Source organism: Hyperoodon ampullatus (assembly GCF_949752795.1).
Source record: "Hyperoodon ampullatus genome assembly, chromosome: 4".
Classification (NCBI taxonomy): Eukaryota; Metazoa; Chordata; class Mammalia; order Artiodactyla; family Ziphiidae; genus Hyperoodon; species Hyperoodon ampullatus.
Window position 1 is genome coordinate 129,076,782 of NC_136917.1, and position 27,756 is coordinate 129,104,537.

Here is a 27,756-nt window from a genome sequence, read left to right on the forward strand (position 1 = left end):
ATTATCAACCTCCCCGCCACAGTGGCCCATTTGTTATAACTGATGAACCTACATTAACACATCATCACCCAGAGTCTATAGTTTACATTAGCGTTCACTAATTACACCCTACGGGTTTGAACAAATGTATAATGACATGTGTCCACTATTACAGCGTCATACAGAATAGTTTCACTGCCCTAAAAATTCTCTGTGCTTTATCTTTTCATCCCTCTCTTCCCCCAACCCACTGATCTTTTTACTGTCTCCATAGTTTTACCTTTCATAAAATGTCATATGTTTGGAATAATACAGTGTGTAGCCTTTTCAGATTGGTTTCTTTCACTTAGTAATGTGCACGTAAGGCTCCTTCATGTCCTTTCCTGATTTGATAGTTCATTTCTTTTTAGCACTGAATAATTTTCCATTGCCTGGACATATCACAGTTAATTTATCCATTCACTTCCTGAAAGACGTTTTGGTCACTTCCAAGTTTGGGCAGTTATGAATAAAGCTAGTGTAAACATCTGTGTGCAGGTTTTCGTGTGGGCACGAGTCTTCAACTCCTTTGGGTAATCACAGATATTCCCTTAAGTTCGACTCCATTATCTCTGCCTCCTCATTCACCTCCCTGACTCCCGGTCTTGAGCTGCCCTTACACCTCTCCCCACCAGTTTACGCCCCACCTCGCCACCAGGGGAATCTCTCTTAAATGCAAATCTGATTGGTCACTTCCTACTTTTGAAACTTCAGTAACTTTCTAGAACCTGTTCCTGGATACATTCTCAACACCTCACCTTGGCAAATAAGATCCTTTTCTTATTTCGCTTCTGCTTATCCTCACCTTTTGGCACCTCCCCTACGTCTTTCTGCAGCCCCCTTCTTACCTTGCATGCACTGAGTTTTAGTCTTGCCAAAAGTATCTGCAGCTCCTTGAGTGGGCCTCCCTCTCTGCACGGCAGTCTCCTGCCCAGAGATACTTTCCCTTCCACCCCCGCCCCATCTGGGCAACCTCTACTCTTCATTTAAGTCTAGCTCTGAGTATATGTTTTCCCCTTTAGGATGTACTCTTTGTCCCTTTAGCATATTGGAACTAGGGCTTCTCTGTTATCCTGGCATCCTGTGCATCCCTCTGTTGTAGCTTTTATTTCATTGAATCGTAATCATGTATTCACCAGTATAGTCTTTCTTTCTTTTTTTTTTTTGCGGTACGTGGGCCTCTCACTGTTGTGGCCTCTCCCGTTGCGGAGCACAGGCTCCGGACGCGCAGGCTCAGCAGCCATGGCTCATGGGCCCAGCCGCTCCGTGGCATGTGGGATCTTCCTGGACCGGGGCACGAACCTGTGTCCCCTGCATTGGCAGGCGGACTCTCAACCACTGCGCCACCAGAGAAGCCCAGTCTTTCTTTTCTAGCAGAGTAGATTTTGTATGGCCAGGGACCCCAACACACTGGCCAGATCCTAGCGCTGTGCCCGGAACACGATAGTCATTTCACAATAGCTGACAACTGAGTGAGTATATACAATGAAAACAACCACCTGCCTGAACATTAGGGAATATAAAATTAATATATTATTATGTAATATATTATATAAATAAATATATAATAATTATATGTAGATAATTGAATATTAAAATAAAATTAAGCTTAACTCTGACACTTTCTGTAATATCTCTGTGTCAGTTAGAAATGCTTTTGCCTGCAAGAAAACCCTACTAACAGTCTTTTAAACAAATAAGGAAGTCTGGAAAGAGCTGCTGGCCTTGGGTCAGTACAATGGTAGGGCCGGAATCTCTGTGCTTCTCTTGGCTTTTCTCTAATGATCACAAAATGGCTGCAGCTCCAGCCATCACATCCTCTTTCAATTTAAGAAGGAGAAAGGCAGCAATAACCACTTCTGTCTCCTTTATCAGGAAAACAAAGTTATTCTGGAAATATCCACCATTCTTTCATTTATTTCTCTTTGGCTAGAACTATATCAAGAGGTCAGCCCAACTGTAAGAGAAGCTAAGGAAATTGGTGTTTAGCATTTCCAACCTCAATATTGGAAATGAGTAAGAGATGATAGTTTGGGAATAGGTGTGGGATTAGGCAGCCAACAGTGTCCACTACACCTTGGGGCAAACCATGATACTTCTTTTACCCTTTGGTTCCCCTTTTCAGAGTGAAGAATTAAAATGAATGATCTTTCTTCCAAAATCAACTTTCTCTCATTCTACAATTCCTGTATTTTTCTTGTTCATCGTGGAATTACCTTCTACATCTGAGAGTTAATCCAAGTCTTTCCCTGATACTTTACATTTAGAGAAAGCCCTGTCTAAGGAAGAAGCCCATCCTTTTTCAAGAGCTCCTTTGTTATAATCTTTCCATGAAAAAGCCTGAACGATACACACTAGATTTCCTGCCTCTGACCTCACCAATCCCTTTGCTGTGTGGCAGCCCCTGAGACTGTTTATGACCGTTACCACGGCTTCTCTGAATCTGCTCTTTCCCAGGCTAAAATTCTACTTGCTCCAATAGTTTTACAGATAATCCCACTTTGTACTCTCACCACCCTGGTCAGCTGACACCAGACATACTCTCTTCATTTACTTATGATTCATTGAACAAATATTAATGAGTTTAAGCCATGTGCCAGCACTGTTGTGGAGACTGGTGATATAGCAGACAACAAGGCAAAGAAGGCCTCTTCTTTCATGGAGCTTACAGAGGAGTAGTAGAGGGAGGCAGAAGATAAACTGCGTGCATGCACACACACACACGCGCACGCACACACATACACACTCACGCACATACACGCATACACACACGCACACACATACACGCGCGCACACATATACACACACGCACAGATATGCACACACATGTACAGACACGCACACACACATACACACACACACACTTATACAGACATACACACACACCATCATTCAGATAATCAGTGCCAAGATAAAAATGACACAGGGATGAATGGGAAAGGGAGAAGATGTATGTGTGTGTGTGTGTGTGTGTGTGTGTGTGTGTGTGTGTGTGTGCATGTGCTTTATATTTGGTCATCAGGGAAGGCATCTCCAAGATCTGATTGAGGAGAAATAACCTGCAAGGAAAAGGAAGAGCTTTTGAAGCAGCGGAAACTGTAAGAGAAAGGTCCTGAGTGGAATGAGCTAGGCCTGATATAGGAACAAAGGTACTCAGAGGAGGAGAGTTTGGGGGATGAGCCTGATAAAGTATTACAGAGATCCCATCATACAAGATACTGAAGGCCAGGACATGAATTTAGACCATATTCAATTGTACTTCAGTATCATCTGAAAATGTGTCTGTGCAAAACTGAATACACAGCCGCACATACAGCGTGAAGGGAGCAGTCAAGTGTACAGCGTCTCCTTATACTGGGCACTGCATTTCTATTAATGCACGCTAGGATTCGGTGACTTTTTTGGAAGCCATTCTCATCCCCACTGTGATTTCCTGTGCACTCTTTGACATCCACCACTCACATGTCTGAATATTACTTGAACAAGAGAAGCTGTAGGTGTATGTGATGCAAGGAGTTATTAAAATGATTCATATCACACTTCCACCATATGAAAAATCATATAGAGTCAAAAGCAACCCAGCTTGGGGAAGCCTAAATCACATACTTGAAATTCAGTCAGTCATTGAAATGAGGTAATCTAGTCCTGAAAATACATTTCTTGAGAGCTTTCCTCCTAAAGCAAAATTGAGTGATAAGAATGAAATGAAGTCTAAGCAGCCCCCCAAAACAGAAAAGATTAAAAAATTGATAACTCCAACCAGTCAGGAACCGGGGAGGAGGAAAAGAGTTATTGGTACTTAAGTTGACATGCGTCAATTAAATGTTGGGTTTCCACCTTCCAGGGACCCCAGTTGTCTCTCCTCCAGCAGCCTTGGGTTTCTCTCTGGACTGTGCAAGTCAGGCCTCAGAGCTGACAGCTCTGGTGACTACGTGCTCCATTTTCCTGCCAAGCTGCAAGCATAGGTGCTCTCCAAGGCAGCCTGTGAGCCCCTTCCCTCCTCTGGCTCCACTCCTGCCCTGCACACTGCATCTGCCATTCAGTAACTCGGGCAGCAGGGATGCTGAGGACTCTCCTCTCCCATATGGCACTGAGTTTCGTTTCATCCTTTTCCTCTTCCCTATCAGTAGGTATTCTGGAAGACAGTTTTATGATGACACTCACAGCTAGCATTAAAACCAGATAAAAATATAACAGGATGTCAATAAAGAACTAATGATGTGTGTCTGTGTAAATGTATAATAATAATAAAAAAAGAGATATCTGTTTGCAAAGGTACCATTTTAAAGTCATGGGGCTTTAAGTGAAGCTGCTTTATAAATGGACCAACATATGTGAATGTTTGCCTACGTCTCTCAGCCATGAAAATCTCCCTGTAGACAGTGGGCTCTGAGGTGAAAGGCACGCTATGGGTACTAAATAGTTCACCAGAACACCTTCGCTAAGTGCTAACCTAACTAACTACTTTCAAGACAGAAGTTTTGGGAGGACAGCTGACAGCAATTTAGGGGACATGGAAAGAAATTGTTAAACAGGCTGGTAATCTGGCATTTCCTAAAGTCTGGACTCAAAAACCAAGGGCAAACAACAAAGTCCTACTCTATAGCACAGGGAACTATATTCAGTATCCTGTGATAAACCATAATGGGGAAAAATATGAAAACTATACATATACTTTATATATATAAATATATGTATATAAATCACTTTGCTGTATGGCACAAATTAACACAACATTGTAAATCAACTACAATAAAATTTTAAATTAAAAAAAATTTTTTTAATTCAAAAAAAAAGCAGGACTTCCCCTGTGGCACAGTGGTTAAGAATCCGCCTGCCAATGCACGGGGACACAGGTTCGATCCCTGGTCCAGGAAGATCCCACATGCCAAGGAGTGACTAAGCTCGTGCGCCACAACTACTGAGCCTGCGCTCTAGAGCCCATGAGCCACAACTACTGACCCCATGAGTCCCAACTACTGAGCCCACGAGCCTAGAGCCTGTGTTCCACAACAAGAGAAGCCACTGCAATGAGAAGCCTGTGCACCACAATGAAGAGTAGCCCCTGCTTGCCAGAACTGGAGAAAGCCTGCACACAGGTACTAAGACCCAATGGGGTCAAAAATAAAATTAAGAAAAAAAGAAAAAAGCAAAGGCAACTAGAAAGAGGAATCAGTGCTAGCCTTGTAGGAAAGAAGTAGATGCCCAGCATGGAGATAGAGAAATGCATGGAAGGATTTGGGTGAGAATGGTGTTGTCAGTAATGACCTTGGTTTAGGGTCTGTACAGTGTGGTGGAAAGACCCTTGCACTGGCGGGCAGGAATCCCTCATGGCTCCTCTCCTGACCAGCTGAATGATATTTCTTACCCTCTTTGAATCTCCTCTCTTCTGTGTTAAGTAAGGGGCTAGTCCTGGTCAGGTGTAGTTCAAACTGTATGCTACATAATTGATGGGTTCTGTGGTGAGGGGTGGTATGCTTTGGGATGGCAGGTGGTGAAGGCGAGTTGTGAGCAGGTGAGGCTTTAGGCTGTCTCCCACTCTCCCCACCCCCCTTTTCAACCAGAACAACTCGACTTTTACCTCATTATACACTGAGTTCTTTGTAAGATTCTAGTTTAAAAAAACAACTTTCAATACTTAAAAAAAAAATAAAGCTTGTAGACATCTAGATATTGAGTAAGATTCCTTCCAACTCTAAAATATGATGCTTCTAACACTCTAATTAAAGTATGTAAATGATATACAACTATCTATGGGTGTTAGCAAATTGTCAGTATTACTGAGCAGTGATAGTAACACTGAAGTAAGAGAATGGACCCTAGCAAGAAGAGCATCTCAATGAGCAATGCATATTGATAAGCTGTGGATAAGGTATAGTGCAGATAATGAGCACATTTATTATTTTTATTTTTCAACAAAAGATTGGAGGACATTCATCTGTCAGGAGCTATGGGGTTCTATCTGTGCTTGCCACAACTACATGGGAATTCTAGAATCTGCTGGTGTGTCCCTGAGTGCAAAAGCAATTTTTTTGAACTTTTCAAAGGTTGTTTATTATTTTTTTTCTGAAGGTCTGGAAAAAAATCTCATAATTAATATTAAACACTCAAATATTTAGGTACTGATTTTTATTTTATTTTATTTTACTGGAGTTTAATTGCTTCACACTGTTCTGTTCATTTCTGCTGTACAACGAAGTGAATCAGCCATATGTATACCTATATCCCCTCCCTCTTGGACCTCCCTCCCATCCCTCCCCCCATCCCACCCATCTAGGTCGTCACAGAGCACCGAGCTGAGCTTCCTGTGCTTTGTAGTGTGTTCCTACTAGCTAGCTATTTTACACATGGTAGTGTATATATGTCAATCCTAATCTTCCAGTTCCTCCCACCCTCCCTTCCCCGTCCTGTGTCCACATGTCCGTTCTCTATATCTACATCTCTATCCCTGCCCTGCAAATAGGTTCATCTGTACCATTTTTCTAGATTCCACATATATGTGTTAATATGCAACATTTGTTTTTCTCTTTCTGGCTTACTTCACTCTGTATGACAGACTCTAGGTCCATCCACATCTCTACAAATGATCCAATTTTGTTCCTTTTTATGGCTGAGTAATATTCCACTGTATATATGTACCACATCTTCTTTATCCATTAATCTGTCATTGGACGTTTAGGTTGTTTCCATGTCCTGGCTATTGTAAATAGTGCTGCAATGAATATTGGGGCACATGTGTCCTTTTGAGTTATGGTTTTCTCAGGGTAGATGCCCAGTAGTGGTATTGCTGGGTCATATGGTAGTTCTATTTTTAGTTTTTTAAGGAACCTGCATACTGTTCTCCATAGTGGCTGTATCAATTTACATTCCCACCAACAGTGCAAGAGGGTTCCCTTTTCTCCACACCCTCTCCAGCATTCATTGTTTGTAGACTTTTTCATCATGGCCATTCTGAACGGTGTGAGGTAATACCTAATTATAGTTGTGATTTGCATTTCTCTAATGATTAGTGATGTGATTTCTCTAATAATTAGGTATTGATTTAAAGCCCATAATATGTGCTCAGGTGTGGAAAGAGAATCATTCATCATTTAGCAAATGTTTCCTGAGTCCCTAGCATGGAACAGGCATGTTCTCAGCACTTGGATTCATCATGAAACAAAACAGATAACACACATCCCAGCCCAAGGGGAGCACCCATTCCAGATGGTAGGCTGAAGACTTAGACACACAGGATATGTCTCTTTCCTGCAAGAAGCTTAGAGTCCAGTTGGGAACATGAAATGTCAAGGCATACAACAATTAGAGACTGAAATGGGTGGTGTGGACCCCAAGTGCTACAGTAGTTTCAGAGGAGGCAGATAGTTGCACTTGGGTAGACCTTGGACAGGGAGTAGAATTAGATAGCCCTGGACTTAGTGCCTGGTACACAGTAGTACTTGCTCAAGTATTGTTGAGTAAATAAAAAACCAGAACGGACTGGCTAGGCGGTTCCCACATTGAGGTAGTAGGAAAGTAATCTGGGGGAGTTAGAATGAGCCTAGGTGAGGGAAGCCTTGAATTCCAGGTAAAGGTTTTGGAGTCGTGTGTGGGGACAAAGGTTGAACATAACACATAGAAGCAAGAGTTTGAGTCTGTCCCCAGAAAGCCTGTTGCAGGCAGGGGTTCTGGAAACAGGGACACCTGTCAAGAGCTTTTCCTATAGGGCATCTGTGAGGACATGGTGGCCTTGGCCTAGCAGAGGCAGATGGCTGAACAAGGGACAGAAGTGTGAAACCATCGTCTTGGGACATAGGGTATACTGAGAGGGAGAGGGAAGGAAGAAGTGAGGTGGGAGTCTCAGGTTTTGGAGGTGAAGAAGCTACTTTCTGTTTGAGAGGAAATGATGCTCACAGGTCCCGGGTGTGAGTCCTGGGGCTACCACTAGAAGTGTATGACGTTTAGCAAACTACTTAACTTCTCAGTGCCTCAGTCTCCCCATCTGTAAGATGGGAGTGATGACATAGCACCTATTTTAAAGCATAGGAGTTTGTAAGAAGTAAACGGGACACTGAGGAGAATGTCCAGCAGAGGCTCAGAGGGGAAGAGAGGCAAAGATGGATTGAGAGGGCAGGGTCTCTTTCTGTGCCACCCCATCCCCCACTCTGCACTGAGAGCACATGTGAGGTCACTGAGTCACATCTGCCGCCCTGCAGTCAGGGGCAGTGTTCCTCTGGAGACTCCTGACTTCACGTGGAGAGCATGGGAGGGCAGGGGTCTGCTGTTCCCACATCCAACTTGGTGCAGTGCCTTCCACACAGTAGATGCTAAGAAGGCTGGCAGAGCCAGGATCCAAATATTTATCTAGTGAATAGTGCCAATGACAGGTGTGGGGACAATGCAATAGTGTCCTTAGGACACTCCAGAGTTAGTAGAGAGTGGGAGTTTGAGTCTGGATTGAAACTCTGGTCTTCTGGATTCTGACATGCTGCTGGGTTTCAAGTAGCTGCTACTTTGTGTTCTGTGACAGACAGATTTGCAAAATACTCAGATGGTGGCTTGACCTGGGAGAAGAGTGGGAGCAGCAAAGGTGGTTCCCTTTGGAGGAGAAACTGTGATTCCGGGAGTGCGGTGCCCAGAGCATCTCCTCCTCATGTCCCCCATCCACTCTGACCTGGCGGGCCTGGGGCCTCCTTCCAAGGACAGGCCAAGGAGGCATGGCGGTTCTTGAAGCGGTCTCCACCTCAGGAAGGGAACAAAGCTTCCGGTGGGTTTTCCTGGAACATGGCTAGTGCTTCCCTTCACAGTCCAGGAAAACTGTCACTGCTTCTGGGTTCTGCTCCAGTCTCATTTTGTATGTGTTGTGCAAGAAATATGAGGTGTACATTCCTGTATCTACCTTCTATCCTTGCTTCTTTTTATCTAAAGTCCCTGTAACAGCCTGCCACCCCTGACCCCCACTCCCAGCCATCTCTCCCTTTGTGATTAAGGAAACCCCTGGGTGCTAATTCAGCACATACACACTAATACATCTTAAAGTGGTCAGCAAGGTGCTTTTGTGAAGAGCATTTCATTTGGTTCTCACTGCAACCCTTCTAATTACTGAGGATTGTTGTTCAATGCTCATTGTGCCTATTAAGAAAGTAAGCCCCACCCAAGGGGATTTCTAGAGTGATGTAAATGTTCTATGTCCTGCTAGGGGTATTGGTTACACTTATATGTGTATTTGTCAAATTTGATCAAATGGTACATTTAACACCCATGCATTTCACTATGTGTAAGTTACATCTCAATTTCTTCAGAAAAGTAAAGAAGTTATACCTGGAAAGATTCACTGAATTGCCAAATATCACGAAGCTGGAAATCGAGTTGAAAGAGTTTTTATTTGCAGCATCTGTTGGGACTTCTAAGGAGTGTGAACCTGACAAACAGGACACTTCTCTTTGCTTCCTGGAATGCCTCCTTAGTGGAAGAGTAAAATAGAAATCACAGATGATGGATGGTCCTTGAGGGTGTGTGTAGGGGGAAGATGGATGAGAGAGCCAAGGTGCCTCTGAGTGGGAGAGAAACTAAGGAGGAACCAAGGTGTACAATGGGTATTTTATCATGGATCTGTCCAATGTCACTCCTTTTCCCCATGTCAACAGAAAACACTTAGCACCATCTGGTTCAGTCCTGTCTCTTCTCTCTCTCTCCATCTCTCTCTCTCTCTCTCCATCTCTCTCTCTCTCCATCTCTCTCTCTCTCTCTCTCCCTCTCTCCCTCCCTCCCTCTCCGCCCCCCCCCCCTTTCTGCCTATCTGTCTGTCTTTCCCTCCTTCCCCATAGATTCAGGGCAAGGTAAGAGTCAGACTTGAGACTTCAAACCAATTCTCTTGTTTACACTCTGCCTTTTAATCTGTTTATAATATGCTCTGACTCGCCATCCACATGTTCACATCCTTGGTAGAAGAGATTATTTCCTATACCTCTTTGTATTTACTTCTCAGCATCAAAATGATCTAAACCATTATTTTCTAATTATACCTTCAATTTTTTTGCTCACTTCAAAGAAATACACATTCCTTGCAGAAAACTGAGGAGATACTGATAAGCTAGGAAAACCATGATATCAGAAATGAGGGCTATCGTTTAGAACACAGTCACATAAATCATAAATAATGTGCTCCATGTCACAACAGTGCTGCTGATGATTGTTGTAATGATGGTGATGATGATGATAATGATGATGATGATGGTGATGACTAACACTTACACCTGACTGTGTGCAAGGCACTGTTCTAAGCATTTATATATCTTAAATTGTAATCTTCATAACAACCCCAAGAGGTATTATTATTTCCCCTTCCTTTTTATTTTATTTTATATGCTTATATAGATGAGGAATCCAAGCAGAGATGTTAATTGTCCTGGTCATGGTCACATGACAGAAAGTGGCGAAGGTGGGATACAAGAGAGTTGGACTCTAGCTTTAAGGGTACAACTAAATTTCAACTTTGTAGCAGCCCTAGGTGATAGAGACCGTCTTCCTTTATGTTTTCCTTTTCTAGATTTCTTTCTAGAATAACTCAGATGGTTAGTGGCAGAGTAGATTTCAAACTCAGTAGTATCTTCTGTGAGCAGAAGCTCTTAACCACAAAGCTTGTAAACAGACTCCAGCAGATAATCACTGTTGACCTTTATATAAACGATAAGCACCCTGCTTCTGCACCACCGCCCTGAGAAAGGTGGTCACCAGCTCCATCCCCATGGCATTGCTGCGGAGTATACTTGCTCCCAGGACTGTGACTCCTGTGGGGATACAGCCCCCGTCAGCAGAGGGTGATGGAGAAGGACAGCCCAGAACAGGGGAGGGAGAAGGATTTATTTTAGTAACATTTAAACTCCTGCTGTGCCTGCTGCCTTAAAGTGGCTATGAACTGTGTGTATTTCAAGGCAAGTGAATTAAAGGAGTGTTTTGTGTTAAGGAGCTTACCGTTTGTCTCCTTTGCAATGAAAAAGCATCTCTTTTAATTTGCAGGATTACAGGGGACAGTGAAAATTCATAACTAGGTGGCTTGTAATGTCAGTTAAGGAATGACTAAATAACTCCTTTCTACGTCTTGAATATTATCAAAAGTCCTTCAAAGACCTAGCAGTATTACCAGACCCTATGCTGAGTGTTAGTTTGTAGTTCCTGAAATTTTAGTTAAAAACAAACCCCTTGTTCATTGTTTAAAAAAAGTAATAGAATGCTTCAGTGCAGCACCAGATGGAACATTTTGTGGTAAACAGGTTAGCCATTGCCTGCTGAGCTAATAGACCCTTCTAGAGAGCTAGCTGGCCCAGAAGCAGATCTGCAGGCCAGGTACCCTCCTTCTCTCCATCCACACAATGCTTTGTCCTCTGATCCCATGGCCAGTTGGAACTGGGATGGACATAAAGTAAAAATCTGCAAAGTCCTAGGTGAGATGCTAAAGATTCAAAATAGCTCTGGTTAATGAATGGAGGCCCGTTTCAGATCCATGACTGGAAAAAACAGAGGCATTATCCTGCTTGGAAAAGTGGAACAGAGTTTGCAATTGAAATGTTACTCATGCATTTGCTAAAGCTTTCAACAGAGGGTCATTCATTGTGATTCTAGCATTTGAATTCAGAAAAGCCAATTATCCAAACAAAGGACTAGAGGAAACAATAGTACAAATGTATTTTAGAGGAAATTTCCTCTCCCCTAATCCTTCTTATCTGACATATAATTTTAGTTTTACGTGTTGAACTGAGGAGAAGGTATGGTGATGTCGTTCCACTCTGCAAGGTTAATTTTACTGAGGGTCTCTCCAGACTCTGGCGTTCAACTGGTCATTTGAGCGACAGAAAACCGACAGAGCCAACTGAGACAATAATTTCCCCTTTACTACATGTAAATGGAATCTGAATTCAAATGCTATTACATGAGTGCCATCATTTCTCAACCTAATATTTTTCTTTTCATTAAAAACATTTTATTTTTACATCTGATTTATATGCCATTGGGTGTTACATTTTAAAAAATATATTAACAGTAGTGACGAGGACCTTGCTGGAAGAAAAATAACATACGGGCCTTGATTTTCATCCTGTGACACCCTGAGAGGATTTCTCCATATTATTTTCTCAGAGTTCGGTAGTGCACAAATTAGAGAAAGGGATGTGACTTGAAATGAGTCTGAGAATTGTTTTCAGCTGATTCAAACTTGCTGGAGTTGTAGCAATCTTGAGTTTCCTAAAATTGGTAAATTTTACCTTGAAATCCTTGAAGTCTCAATTCCAATGAACTAATCATTGTTGGGGCAGGGGTTCCTCTGTGTGTGTGTGTGTGTGTGTGTGTGTGTGTGTGTGTACTTGTGTTTATATTCTTAGCAGGTAGCTAAAATTCTTTTATTTTCTCCTTTGTAGTGTAATGTAAAGTAAGGGTATTCATATTCTCCCAGGAAGCAGCACTTACCTGTGCAAAAGAGTTCATAGTACAAAGAATGTCAGTGGGTTTGCTATTCAGAATTCTGTCTTTCTCTCTAATGTCAGCACTATTCACTCCCAAATCTGTACCACACCCAGGGAAACTGAATCAAGGCAAGTACTGGTCTCCACCTGGAAGAGCTTCAGCCCCTGGAGCATTCTGCCCACAGGCAGGACTACAAATGTTCCACTTTTCTCCATGAAGAAAAATGTTTTGTTACATTGTGGCCTCAGACTGAACAAACTGTATTCTTTTTTTTTTTTAAAATAAATTTATTTATTTATTTATTTATTTTATTTTTGGCTGTGTTGTGTCTTCATTTCTGTGCGAGGGCCTTCTCTAGTTGCGGCAAGCGGGGGCCACTCTTCATCGCGGTGCACGGGCCTCTCACTGTCGCGGCCTCTCTTGTTGCAGAGCACAGGCTCCAGATGCGCAGGCTCAGTAGTTGTGGCTCATGGGCCCAGTTGCTCCGCGGCATGTGGGACCTTCCTGGACCAGGGCTCGAACCCGTGTCCCCTGCATTGGCAGGCAGATTCTCAACCACTGTGCCACCAGGGAAGCCCCAAACTGTATTTTTAATGGAGGGACTAATACACCAACTCACTCTGGCAAGATTTATTACTTTGTAAGGACAGACAGAGAATTCCTGGGATAAGGATCGGGCCTGTTGAATTCTTCATCTTAATTTATTGCTTTTCCTTCTACTCATAAACACAGAGTGATAGCTAGGCCACTGCACTATTTGTTCCTCATGGAATCTTCTAGGCACACTAGGCAAGACTGTGTCTGCGTTCTCTGGTTTATACACATCATCCACGTGCAGAATTATTCTGATAATTCAAGCTGGAAATAGCATGCCCCATAGAGTCTCAATAGTTCAAGCAAATTTATTATTATTTACTAATTATTACTATAATTTTATTATTGTTGATTAATCCAACTTATTCCGAGTGTACATGCATGCATGCATGCATGCACATGTGTGCAGGGACAACATACAAGCTGGAAAGGAGGTGCAAAAAACAACTTTGAAAAAGTTAGTAATGATTGAGCCATAGGCCCTGTGATAAGTAGCGTTCACACACACCATTTCCTTTAATCACTGTAAGCCCAGCTAGGTATCATTCTCATGCACCATAGTGCTGTTTGTACCCTGAATAAATGTGTCTGGCTGAGGGGGAGAGTGGGGCTCAAATCCAGGCTACACTCTTCTTGCTAATCCAGGTATCCAAGGGGATGCATCTACGCAGAGGGGAAGCCTTTTCTAATATGCAAAAAGTCCCCAACTAAGTTAATGTTGTCCTGGAAATGATTATCCTCATTTTACAGATGAGGAAATTAAAGATCTGAAAGATTGAGTTGTTTTTCAAGAACATGTATCCAGGAAATAGCAAAGCAAGGACTCAACCTAAACCAATAGAGCTCCAAAGAGCTCACCCCAACCCCATCCCCCAAACCACTGCCACTTCTTTCAACTAAATTGCATTGATTCAATTACTGGAATAAGGCTTGGTGTGCCATTTAAAATGCAAGGACCATCTGGTTGTGTATTAGTATTTTTAGATCGTTTTCTGAAAGTGAGTTTTAATGGGGAGGTGGAAAGAGACAACCAGAAGACAGTTTTGAGGTGGTAGATGGGAAAACGCTCAATAAATCCCCACCACAACTCTACCTCCTTTAGAGTATTTGAGAGGAGAACCCCAGCACATCTGCTGAAATTTCAAAGTGAACTGTTTACCTAATAGGGTGTTCATTGATTACAAGCTATTAGTGACTATTAACCTATGAAATTGCATTTACAGTTCACAAATATATTTGACTTTCACAAGCCTTCCTGAGAAACAATGATCAGTCAACACTCTTTGCCTAAAGGGTGTGATCACGGAGCATGAAGCATGACAAATGAATATGCAGCCTTTGAATTTGGAGTTGACAAAGGATCATGTTTCACAGGTTGGCACATGGATCTTCCCCCTACTCCACACAGCCTCTGAATTCCATTTACAACTTTGCAGGATTGAATGTCGAATTAAAATATAATCATTCCATCTCAAGTAGTTCCCTGTACAATGATCTCATTTTTAAACTTTCACTAATGTGGTTATTCTAGTGCGGTTATTATCATCAATATATGTATGTAAAAATGTCAATGCTGAACAGCAGATAATATCTTCTAATAACATGTAACAAGGATGAGCTGCTTTCCCATAGAACCTCACACTTCTGGTGGACAAGGTGGAAAGTGGAGGTGGAGGAACATAGCATTAACTGTTGAATATAAAGCAAAGACAATAGGCATTCAGTCAGCTTGTCATTTTTTGGTATTTCTGCTGTAGTTTTGCTGTTATTTCGGTTCTTTTTATAGTGGGTGGATTTGTTTATATGGAGAAAAGTGTATTTGTTTATAGAGAGAGGGAGGTTGAATGTGTATTTGGTTATTTCAGAGAAATGCAACTTGGTATTATGAGCATTTAATTCTACAGGACAGTCTCCAGATCCCTTTGATGTAGAACTTTGTTGTGCAGATACTATTGATTCCCTCCCCCAACCAATTATAAATGCTGCTGATTTCCTGTCAGTTAAGATCTTGACATAAAGGTATTTCAGACCTGCTCCCTTAGAGCTCTGTTGCCTGTCTCTCTTGACTGTAATTATTTTTATTTTATTTATTTATTTATTTTTGCGGTACGCGGGCCTCTCACTGCTGTGGCCTCTCCCGTTGGGGAGCACAGGCTCCGGATGCGCAGGCTCAGCGGCTATGGCTCACAGGCCCAGCCGCTCCGCGGCATGTGGGATCTTCCCGGACTGGGGCACGAACCCATGTCCCCTGCATCGGCAGGCGGACTCTCAACCACTGCGCCACCAGGGAAGCCCTTGACTGTAATTATTGACTTGGCATATCAGTTGACATATAAAAGGGAGAATCAGATTGCCTATATTTATCATACATAATATTCATAACCTATATGTAAGGGCTGGGCACAGTAATTTTTGTAATCTTTCAAGTGATTTTCAGAAGATTGCTTCTAACATTCTCTTCTACAGCTCTGCCAGTCATACACACATACACACACACACACACACACACACACACACACACACTGACACACACACCACACCACCACCACCACCCTGACTATTTGGAACAAGACTTCAGAACAGTAAAATCTGAACTGACCGTAAATCTCAAACTTGCTCCTGGACACGATGCCTGCAGTGGAAACACTGTAACTGCTCAATAATTCCAGAGGAAATTTCTCTTTACTTTAAAATCAGTAAACTTCTCTCTATGTCCCTAATGCCTTCTCAGAAAGTTCTCCCTGATCTTTCTCATTTGGAATTTGAAACTTATTTGAAACTTACCTTGACTCAACCTACCCGTCTCGCTCTAGGTGTCTATGGCCATTGCTGCTTCCTCTTTCAAATCCCAAGCACTTCAGGGGTGGAAGACAGAGTTGGGGGGGGTCCTCCTTTTCCTCCTTTGTCATTTCCACATTATTCTTCCCTCTCTTCCTTGGAGGCTCACGCTAAGCTGACCGCCCTTTCTCACTCTGTGTGCTCTTTTTCACTGCCTTTCCAGAACCCTCCACGTTAGTCAGTCTCCCTTTCCACCTTAATTCATTCCACAGGCCAACCCATTGATGACTGGAGCCGCGTGGCTTCCTGAGCCCTTCACAGGAAGAACCTTCTGTCCACCACAGCGGCCAGCACACCCTTACCCTTACATCACTGTCAAAATGCAAAACTGTTCCACTTCCACAATCACTAGTCCAGAAAGCCTGCTCTCCAGGCGCCACCCTTGTTTCCCAGTTTAACTATGCTGTTTCTCACTGAGATTTCTGGGAATTCCCTAGCGGTCCAGTGGTTAAGACTCTGCACTTCCACTGCAGGGGCCGCAGGTTCGATCCCTGGGCAGGCAAATAAGATCCAGCAACCTGATCAGCATGGCACAAAAAAGAAACTCACTGAGACTTCTGCTTCACAAGACCCTCACTGAACCCTCCAGTGGACCAGCCTCATCCTTACTTTCCTTCAGGCCCCTGCCTCTGCTTCAATAACAATGGATCCATTTTTATCTGTTCCGTATATTGGTATTCTATCCTGGCTTACTTGGAATGAACACTTCTTCTAACGAAAATACTCAGGCATCTCTCTCATTTTAGCAAGGAAAAAACAAGAGGCACAGAGAAGTGAGGTGATCTCTTTCCAATAATATTTAGTGACAAAAGTTCCCTGATAGGGCTTCCCTGGTGGCGCAGTGGTTGGGAGTCCGCCTGCCGATGCAGGGGACATGGGTTCGTGCCCCGGTCTGGGAGGATCCCACATGCCGCGGAGCAGCTGGGCCCGTGAGCCGTGGCCGCTGAGCCTGCGCATCCGGAACCTGTGCTCCGCGACGGGAGAGGCCACAGCGGTGAGAGGCCCGCGTACCGCAAAAAAAATAAATAAATAAAAAATAAAGTTCCCTGATAGCCAATCCATATTCCTTTCACAGTAATACAAACTACCAAACTTTACAAATAAGATAAGAAGCCATCTTTACATGAATGTTTAGGCTTTTGATATTTCAGGTCTGTTTTTGTAATATGCTAATTTTAAGAATTGTTAGCTTATTAAAAATCTCATTAATTACATATATATGCAATTATATGTTAAGATATGTGTAATTATATAACATACATATGTATACAAAATCTCCTACGCATATAGTTACACATATTCTGTAGAAGCAATGGGGATTCATGCCTTTGAAAGTAATGACCACTGCTGATTTCGGCAGTATATAAACCTAGACACAGCGGGTGAAGCTGCTGACATCTTTAGATGCTTTTGATTCTTGCATCCTGATGTCATAAAAGAGCTTTTTTTTAAAGAGCATTTTAATCATGACTCATTTTCCAATTTCCTTCCTCCCTGATCCCAGCATCTTTTCCTGAAACACACACTATGCCTGGGTTTCCATGAGGAACCCAGGGCAGTGATGCCAGGGAGTTGGAAGTGTGTCAGAATCAAGCAGAGGGGATCCTCGCCAAGGCATCAGAACATCTTCTGTTGGGTCTGTGAGGGTTCAGGAGTTTCTCTTTCACTGAGAGCCACGGATGGCCAGAGCTGACCTCAGGCTTCTTCCTGGAACTTCTTAATGTTGTTTCATCTTTGGATGCCATACTTATCCCTTCCAGACCAATGGTCTTTTCTAGCAGGAAAATCTCTGGGATAGGTTGGCTACCATTACTCTTTGAGCTGCTCCAGTGTTTACTTAAGTTGAAAGCCAGGTACATACATCTTTCTCTGTGAATGGTGGCTGTTGTTGCCATTTTGCTGTATCCATGTTTCTGTTTTTCATCAATCTCTGGTTTTGTCTCACTTGTATCCTTTCTTGCACTTAGTTGCAGAGTCAGAAACCTTCATAATCAGTGTCCTCCTATTCATCTAATCTACTTCGCAGTTTGCTGCACTGTGTCAACTCTACTAGGATGACTGTTCCCTTGAGACTAACTACTAGGCAACCTGCGTTTTCTTCTTGCTCTGCTTCTTAAGATTTCACTTTCATTTTAAGACAGTATATAGCTCACAGAATGCAGAGCCTTGAGAAGCCAATATGTAAAATAGATCCAAGAGCTTTAGAGTCAAAGCTGAGTTCACATTCAGGCTCTGATTCCAGGGTGTGACCAAGGTGGAGCTGTATAACCTCTCGAAGCCTCAGTTTTCTGTGACTTAAAAAGGGGATTGTAATACTTAGCATTCTACCACTCCTCAGATCAATGCCTTGATTCATGAGATAATGCATGTAAAACCCTTGGTGCAGCACCCGGTGCATTGAAACATTTAACACGTACAACCAACACAAATAACATGTGCTGTGTTATCATTATTAAAAATAACCAATTCTTTCAGATAATCTCGCCCTTGGCTACCAAGCTTGGAAGGCAGTGGTATTGTTCATCTCATTTTCCTAGTTTTACGATCACTGGAACAACCAGTCTGGCCTCAACTTGACCATTCTATCTGTACATACTACCTTTTAAAGTCTGTTGATACTGTGAGGGTTTTTTCCCCAAAGCTAAAAAGTGGTTTTTCTGTTCTAGTGTTTTCTTGGCAGGAAACAATAATTTCTAAATAAAATGCCACTTCTAAACCAATCTCTTAAGAAAAATAGATTATTTTTGTTTCTGACCTTTTCTTAATCCATTTCAGAAGCTAATTCTTTCTCCTCTTTAAACAAGTTATAAAACCTTCTATATTTAATACACTGAGGCTTCTAGTCAAACCATTGCTGTCCCAAAAGAAAAGTCTTTTTAGCACTTTTACAGCTTCTTGCCATGTGCCCTAGCAAATGGTGTTGAGGGATGGTTTCTTAACCATTAAAATGACATTCGAAAATGCTTTTATTTTGAAGGATTACTAAGAGATTTTAAACATTTCTAGTTAGAAAAAAAGCTGTTTAGCTGCGATCTGAACCCATCGGAATAAGCAATTCTGATGACTCTGTTTTGTAATTATTTATACATAAAAGGCAAATATGCTCTTTCCCTTCTTGGTCATATGTTTAATGTTTTTCAATTTTCTATATGCTCTTTATTTCTTTGTCTGTGTAGAATATTCTAACTTGTTAATGCTCAAAGGGCAGCAGAAGGCTACTAATAAAACGTACAGAAGATGTTTGGTAAACGCTTTCTGAAGATGATGATGATGGTGATAATGATGATGACCACAATGATATCTAATTTAAAGTAATCTTTACTCCCTAATCTTCCCCCAAAATGTCTCATACTGTTACCAACCAGTGTTCTTGGCCTCCTCAATTAATCAAAATTGATTAGAGGCCAGACCAGAAATTCAGGCAAGGCTTTACTGGGGCCCCTGCTATAGCAGGAGGGAACGAAAACAAGTAACAGGTTCCCTTGCTCGCTTGCTCCCCAATGGGGTGATGAGCTTCTTCCTTATATGCAGCGAGGGTAGGGGTGTGTCCAGGGGTCGGGCCAGAGGGTTGGCTTTGGTGGCCTGCCCACCGCTTTGGTGGTGTTGTGTGCAGGGGGCATGTGCAGTACCCTGCTTTTGCTCCTAGCTCTTCAGAAGTGGCGGTTGGGTTTTTGGTCTTTTTGTATCTTGTTGTCCATAATTTGCCCCAGCTGTGCATGCGAGCAGTTATTTTTAGTTCCTTATTGTTTCTTTGTATTTTGTTGCTTGAGGAGACATTTGTCCAGGTGCAAGCACCGCAGCAAAGAATTCCAAGTCCCAAGTCCCAGCCTGTCTCAATACTAGATGAGTGTGTGTGTGTGTACTTTAAGCTGTAGACTTTACTTTATTGGATGGTGATGGACGGATCACTTTGAAATAAATAGATTAATTTTCCACGCTATTTTTCATGCTTGGTTCCTGGACTTTTTAGAAATTACTCATTTTAAAAATCTTTGCTCACTTTTCAACCTTTTATTCTCTGAGTTTTATGTTTCTTTGTTTTAGGCTTACAAATAACACAGAAGTTGCAGAAAAGCCAAAAGATATGAGTCTTGTCACATCCTTTATGGATGCTGCTTTAAGTGAGGGGCAGGAGGCTAACAAAGGATGAGCTGGAACACCAGCAGGGGAGCCTCCCTCTCCTCGGGTCCCTTTCGGTCCAGTTACAGGTGAAAAGATGGTATCCTTCAGCCTGTCATTCGAATTCAAACATAGAAAAGATCTGTCCGTTCTCTTTTATGTACTTCTTGCCAAGATGAACGAGCCTCATACTAGGTCTTGTACTGATGTTTCAGCTGAAGTGGGCTGTACTTATAAACAGAGCACTGGTCAGGGAACTAAATAAGGATGAGCACTTGTTAACAGTGTGAAACTGAGCATTTCAGATATATGTCCTCCTACCTTAGGATTTTCAAAGAAACAAACACTAGAGGAGTTTTCTAAATTAAAAACAAACCCCACCTTTCCAGGGTGTTTCAAAGAGAGAGGATGAATTCTAATTGCACATATGTCCATATGTGACCTGCATATGACCCAGGCTTACTAGTGGCCTCTTTTGCCCTCTTACCTTTTAATGAACAAGGAAAATGCAAATAAGAAATTTAAAAACTACTTAATTAGATTATTAAAGATAACCTGGAAGAAGCAAGGGATGTAAAAGAAAATTTTTTAAAACACTTTTTATATGTTTCAATGACCTAGAGAAGGTGGACTTTTATTTTAATGAAGTATCCATGCCTTAAAAAAGATTATTATAGCAAATATGTGAAGGGCTTTGATATGTCTTAACATAAACACTGACAAAATATTTGTGTCTATAACCAATCATTTTGAATTTTCTTTTAATGAAATGTACATCAAGGTAAGACCACTAGTTTTTGTGGACAACCAGAAACTCAAGATCACTTGCAAATAGAGTTACTTTTCTTTCTTTGTGGCATCCTTGACAAACTGCAATATTGTGCTCCTGGAATGTGGGGAAAACAGCTACGATGGATGATGTAACAGGAGCTCCCCCCACCCCCTACCCGGACAGCTGGCTTCAAAGATAATTCATTGTGACAAGAGTGAGGAAGTAACCCGCAAAATTGTGTCCATGGGAAGTAATTTACATAATTGGGCATAGATATAAATGGATCTTTTCCTACGTTATTCTTCTAATATAGAAAAATCTAATCTACCAACAGCTGACTATTCAATAAAGAACCTGATTTTTTTAACAAACCAAAAATTATATATTCTAATGTGTGCTGTTCTTCTAAATAATATGTTTCTGTGACTGTATCCTTCAAACCCTGTTACAATTGCTTGATGTATGTGTGTGTGTATTTATGTGTGTATGTATGTGTATATTTATGTGTGACTAATGCTTAATCCCTAGCTACTGTCACTTTAGGCTCACACCATGAACAACCTAAGAAAGTCTCTCTGATAGTCTTTGCATCAGAAGTGCCAAATATTTCTTTATATCAAGGGTAACGAATGTGTGTCAAATACATATGGCTTCTACTACTCTCACATTATAAATTTATTTATTCCAATATTTTTGGCCTCTGATCCAAGATAGCCTAGCAATCTTTCTGAAGGAAGTGTTCCAGACAGCTGCCACAGATGAATCAGAGCTGGCACTTGAAATGGAGCCTCTTTGCCAACCCTTTTATACACATAACTTGCTTTTTACCCCACACGTGATACTCTGTGCTGTGTCTACTTGGTTCATGGGATCCTACCTTCATATAGTTCTGTTCCTTGGAATCTTTATTAGTGTCATATACTAAGATATAGGATAGGGTTAAGCCAACATTATTTGGCTCTTAAAAGGATTCTTGCTGAGGTTTGGCAATACCTGCCAATTGAAAGCTCCTCCAGCTTGATGACCAGGCTAGAAGTTTTGAATCAGCAGCAAAAGAAAGAACTAAGCATATAAGAAAAATAACATAGCAGACTCTGAAGATAAATCTTAAAGAGGATCCGCAAACTTTTTTAAGGCATGGATACTTCATTAAAATAAAAGTCCACCTTCTCTAGGTCATTGAAACACATAAAAAGTGTTTTAAAATTTTTTCTTTTACACCCCTGTTTCTTCCAGGTTATCTTTAACAACTGATTATTTCCTGGATCCTTAGCTCTTTACAAAAATGAAAAAATGAAGTAGTTTCTATAACATGTATCTGGAAGTTTTAATATTAGATTTGTAGTTTCACATTTTAATGCCATTATTTTTCAAGTTTTATTTTGCTCTATCTCTAGATTCTTCCTTTTTTCCCTATCTCTCTTTTCTTTTTGATTTTGAAATTATTTTAGATCTTTAAAAAGCCACTCTTTTTTTTATTAGGCTTCGAATTATTTCCTTTGCTCCATTTTTTAAATTTCTTTCCATTTGTTTTTCCCTCTACTATCAAGCAAGCATTCATATTTTTCATTAAGTACATAGTTTCCCCTAACCTCTATAAACATTATGTGAAAGTAATATGTTAACAGATACATTAAGATCTCAATTAACTGTCCTAATACAAGTGGAAATACAGAGATAATTCCAAGAGCCTAATTTTTATTTTAATGTATTTTTCATATGTACATTTTAATGTGAGCTTTTATGATATTATTTTTCAGCCCCACTGTTTCAAAGAAAACAATGGAGGCCTTTTGTGAAGACCAAATTCATGTTGAGTTATTTGGACATCCAGTTTCCCCAGTCTTTTCTGCAGTGTCCCTATGGGAGCACCTAGCATCACCAGTCAGAATGAGACCAAGCCCTGTCCTGCCTCCCCTTTCTGTCCCTGGTCTTCTCTTTCTAAATCATCTTTTCCTGATTAACATTTTCTGTTTCTGATTTAACATCCTCTAGCTGGGCAGTAAAATAGAGTGAGGGTCATACAAAATTGTGAAATATATAAACAGACACTGATGGCTTAATGTATCAGCAATATGCTGCATAGTTGAACTTGAAAGTAAAACTAATAAAGATGACTGAAGTTGAATTTTAGTATTATGTGATCAGATAAAGACATGCTTAACCCTTTCAGGCTGCTGCAATAGAATACTTCTTCAGAGATCCTTAACTCATTCTTGTGAAATCAATTTTAAGAAAACCTGAGTGGTTGAACGCATCAGGAAATTTTGGCTCATAAACTACCTTTATTTGTTGATTCATACTTGTCCTTTTTACAGGATAAGTGTCTAGTTTTAAGTCAGGTGAATATGCAACTGGTCTTAACTACTATTGCTGACCTGGCCTTATCTTTTTACCAAGTGTGCCTTAAGCCTTTCTCAGCAGAAACCGAACCATTTTTTTTAGAAGGCTAAAAATCATTTCAACCACAGAGGCTCTCAAAACCTTTCATTTGACCATAAGCTCAAAGTTCAGATCAGATAATTTACCTTAAACCTGGAAGGGGAGCTAACTATATGCCCCAAAATTCAGACTGAACAACTTTCTAGATGTTTTTTGTCTGATCGTTCAGACTCATCCCCATTAATGTCCTTTGATATCCATTTCCAGAAGCTATTTCTGTTAAATCGTAATTGTTCTAAGTGTCATGTCATGAAAAGCTCTTAAATGTCATAATAATCAGATTATTCAAATAATTTCTCCATTGTCTATTCCTATTTGGCACTAATTTGATAATAGGTCTTCCTTATATGGCTGTTTTCCCTTTACTGTCAAAAAGAAAAAAAAGCAGTATGTTCTATCTATTTTCCATTTTCCCAGCTTTTACTCCCTTGCTTGGAATTGACTTCCATAGAAAGTGCTATACAAACCTTAAGAAACTGGTCTTTATGATCCCCAAAACTTGGCTCTTGTGTGAAATTGTAAGAATTGAAATAGGCTCTTTGGTACTTGATACTTTTCCAAAAAATTCTCAATTTTCCAAACTTGACTATATTTCTGACTTCAGAGATCAGTAAGAACATGAATGAGATTAATTTTGCATGAATGTTTTTCATGTATACAACTTGGAGGTCTTCAGAGGAAAGAAGCAATATAAATCTCATATTCTATACATAATTTTTGCATTGCTCCCTACTGTAAACTTTGGTAAAGTCTAAAACTTCAAAAAAATTTGTATACTGTAAAAATTGAGGGTCAAAGATTGATTAGTCATTCATTTTTATTCATCGAAATTTTTATTCCTTAAGTCTCGGCCCTCGGCTAATCGCTAGGGACATGTAGATGAACAAATGCCTAGACTTTATGGAGTGAGGCATCTCCTGGAGAGAGAGACATGCTTACAAAATCTTAGTAGGCCCATGTTTTAGTTCTCTTTCTTTTAAATTTGTAATAGAAATTGCCTCCACTCCTGAGTCACTCCTATCCATGGGGAAAAGATTGATTTATCAGACCGGTGAAGGAAAAATTCATTGTTTCAAGGATTCCTCTTGGTTTAAGTCGTGCTTGTGCATTAGAAGCCATGGGTCATGAGAGTGATCTTGTTTGCTTTGTTCTCATTTCACACGCTTATCACCACCCCTCCTAATGGACCAAGCCCTCCGCACAGGTGGCCTTGTTTTCTTTGTCCTCACTCTCCTGGCTCTCAGATGGGTGAGAGGGAAGCATCAATTTATTATAAAAGAAATGAGTCCATGTGCTCTGCAAGCATCCTCCTTCAGCTGCTGTGTCTCAGGACTGAGACTTGAGAGGGAGTATTAGAAAGCCTGATTCTGCCCTGATACAGGGGTTGGTATCGATTCACATTGTCAAACTCACAAGACAAAATAGACTTCAACCTAATACTGTATTTGCTTAGCATAATAGAAGGATGCAAGACAAGAGATACATCAGGTAAAGCAGCTTCATTTCATCAGGTGACCCAGCACCTAGCCAGTACACAGCTTCTTTTGCTCTCATGGAGTATGGATGGCTGCCATGGACAAGAGCTAGGTGCATCAGGTCACTTTAACACAGAGAAGCTGTGTCCTCTGTTTCCATCTAACCTTGAAGAACTGTTCTAGTTTCAGAAGCCCAGGCTTCCATGCCACCCATAGCTCCCCTGCCCAGGTGACAAGGGGGACACAGTCTTCCACGTCTATCTTCACTCTGTCATTTCTGACAAAGAGCGCCATGAGAAGGCAGACTCTGAGATGATTCTCCCAGGCAGTCCTGGATCAACCCAGACCTGATCTTAATCCTTTACTCATAATGTCCAATCCACGTTTACCAACAGTAAAGATGATACTTTGATCCTTATCTGTTGCCTTTGTATATTTACCATTTTCTGACCAATGCACCACTGGGAGGTCTCTGAGGAGCCAGTTACAGCCCTTTCCCTCTGAGTTCAGGACAGTTGAGACACATCAATTGCAACCATTGACACACATGACCAGTGTACGTCAGATTTTTTCCATCTTGTCAGTCAGGTAAATTAATTGTCTTCCTGTGGAGAGGTCTAAAGTGTTACTCTAATACTGTTACCAACCCAGGAGTGGGATCAAGAGTCTCCTCACAGAAACTGAGATGAAGAAATAGGTCACCTCTATCTTAAGAGTAGGTTTAATGCTATGATAGAGGACCATCCAAAGTGTAAGTTGTGTCCAAGGATGCCTGGAGGAGACCCACTTCCCATAGCAGTGAGAATGTGAGTTAGGATGTGAGGAATGAGTAGAATTTTCTAGTGAGATGAACAGAGAGAAGGTATTTCATGTAAGGATTTAGTAGGTGCCGAGGGGGAGCTGAACAATATCATGGAGATCGTGGGGAACACAAAAAGGCCAGGGCTCTTTCCCCCAAATCCATACTTATATTATGAAATCAATAGTTTTTCTCACTCAAGATAACTAATTGGTTTACTTCAATCATTTTAAGCCCTTGAAATTGTATGTAAAGATACGTATTCAACCGTATATACGTGGTACGTATATACAATGGAATATTACTCAGCCATAAAAAAGAACGAAATAATGCCATTTGCAGCAACATGGATAGACCTAGAGGTTATAAACAGTAAGTGAAGTAAGTCAGACAGAGAAAGAAAAATATCCGATATAAATGAACTTATTTACAAAACAGAAACAGACTTACAGGTTTCGAAAACAAACTTATGGTTATCAAAGGGGAAATGTAGAAGGGGAATAAATTAGGATCTTGGGATTAACATACACACACTACTGTATATAAAATAGATACCCAACAGGACCTACTGTATAGCACAGGGAACGCTACTCAATATTCTGTAATAACCGATATGGGAAAAGAATCTGAAAAAGAATGAAGATATGTATATGTATAACTGAATCACTTTGCTGTACACCTGAAATTAACACAACATTGTAAATCAACTATACTCCAATACAATTTTTTTATAAAGATAGGCATTCAAACTACTCAGGAATTCCACAGAGACCTCAGAATTCTTTGAATTATTCTCTCACTCACAAAATATTTCTTGAGTACCTACTATGTGTCAGGCACAGTTCTTTCTATAAACACAAGGAAGGAAGCAGTGAACAAGACAGGCAAGTTCCCTATTCATACAGCCATACAGCCACCATCAACCACATGTGACTATTGAGCACTTGACATGTGGTTTGTCCCAGTGGAGATGGGCCAGATGAGTAATGTTCACACTAAATTTCAAAGATTTTTGTATAAAAGGAAAGAAAGTAAAATATCTCATTAATATGTTTAATATTGATTACTATTGAAATAATATCTTAGTTGTATTGAGTTAAAGTATACCATCAAAATGAATTCTATTTGTTTATTTTGCTTTTATATTGTGGTTACTAAGAAATTTACAGTCACGTAGGTGGCTTGCCTTCCTGTTGGACAGTGATGCCCTTGAGAGAGAGGAGTCAAAATATAAACTCGTTCACAAATAAATGAACAAGACGATTTCTCATAGCACTAAGTGCTATAAAGAAAATAAAACGGGGCAGTGTGATGGAGAGTGACAGAGACCATGTTAAATGAATCTGCCAAGGAAGGCTTTTCTGAAAAACAATTTTTGCTGACATATGGATAATATGCTGGAGCCAGCCAGGTGAATTTCTATGGGAAGAACAGCATTCTAGATAGAGAAATGGCAAAGATCCCAAGAAATGGCTTGTCATCCTCAACGAAAACAGAAGTCCAGTGGGGTTAAACAGTATTGAGCCAGAGGGAGAATGGTGTAAGATGAGGTCAGAAAAATAGGCAGAAGCCAGTTCCTTAAGGACTTGCAGACCTGGAAATGAGATGGGACTTATTCAAAGTGCAGTGGAAAAAGCACAGAAGGGTTCCTAGCAGAATGGCAGGAACTGATTTACATTTTTAGAAAGACCTCTGTATCTGCTTTACAGAGAATCAAATGCAGACAGACAAGATGGGAAGCACAGACACCAGAGGCCATTTCAGTAGTGCTGGCTTAGATTGGGAATAGCAGGGGGTGACATAGAAGTGAACTGAGACTCAAAACACTTTCACCTTCCAACTTTCAGAATCTTGCTGATGGTTTGGATATGGAAGGGAAAGGATGGAGATGGATGAGCAGTTACTCTTCTTTCTGATGTGAGCTGTAGGTGGTGGTACCATTTACTGAGATGAGGAAATGACGAAAAGAACAGATTGGGGGATAGGTATTTTGTTTTGCCCATGTTAAGACTGAGATTCCTATTACAAAGTTAGGAGTTGTCAATGTAAGTTTGGAGTTTGGTGGAGAAATCAAGGTAAAAGATGTAAATTTAGGCGGCAGCTTATGCTTCTTTAAGCCATCACCTTAATTTATGTTTTTAGCAACTTGTGACTAAAGGACTAGATACTGATATTTTTCTGTATTATCAGCTTCTTACTGAAACATCCTTTCATCCAAGTCCAACTTGATTCCATAAACTTTTACCCAAAAGTTGCTAATG

General features: G+C 41.0%; 1 protein-coding gene across 2 annotated transcripts in view; it reads left to right on the forward strand.

The window, feature by feature from the left end:
• PDE4D (phosphodiesterase 4D) overlaps positions 1-27,756 on the forward strand; it is a gene marked incomplete at both ends in the record, with an annotated part of 1,136,097 nt that overhangs the window by 317,356 nt on the left and 790,985 nt on the right. The window lies entirely within an intron of this gene.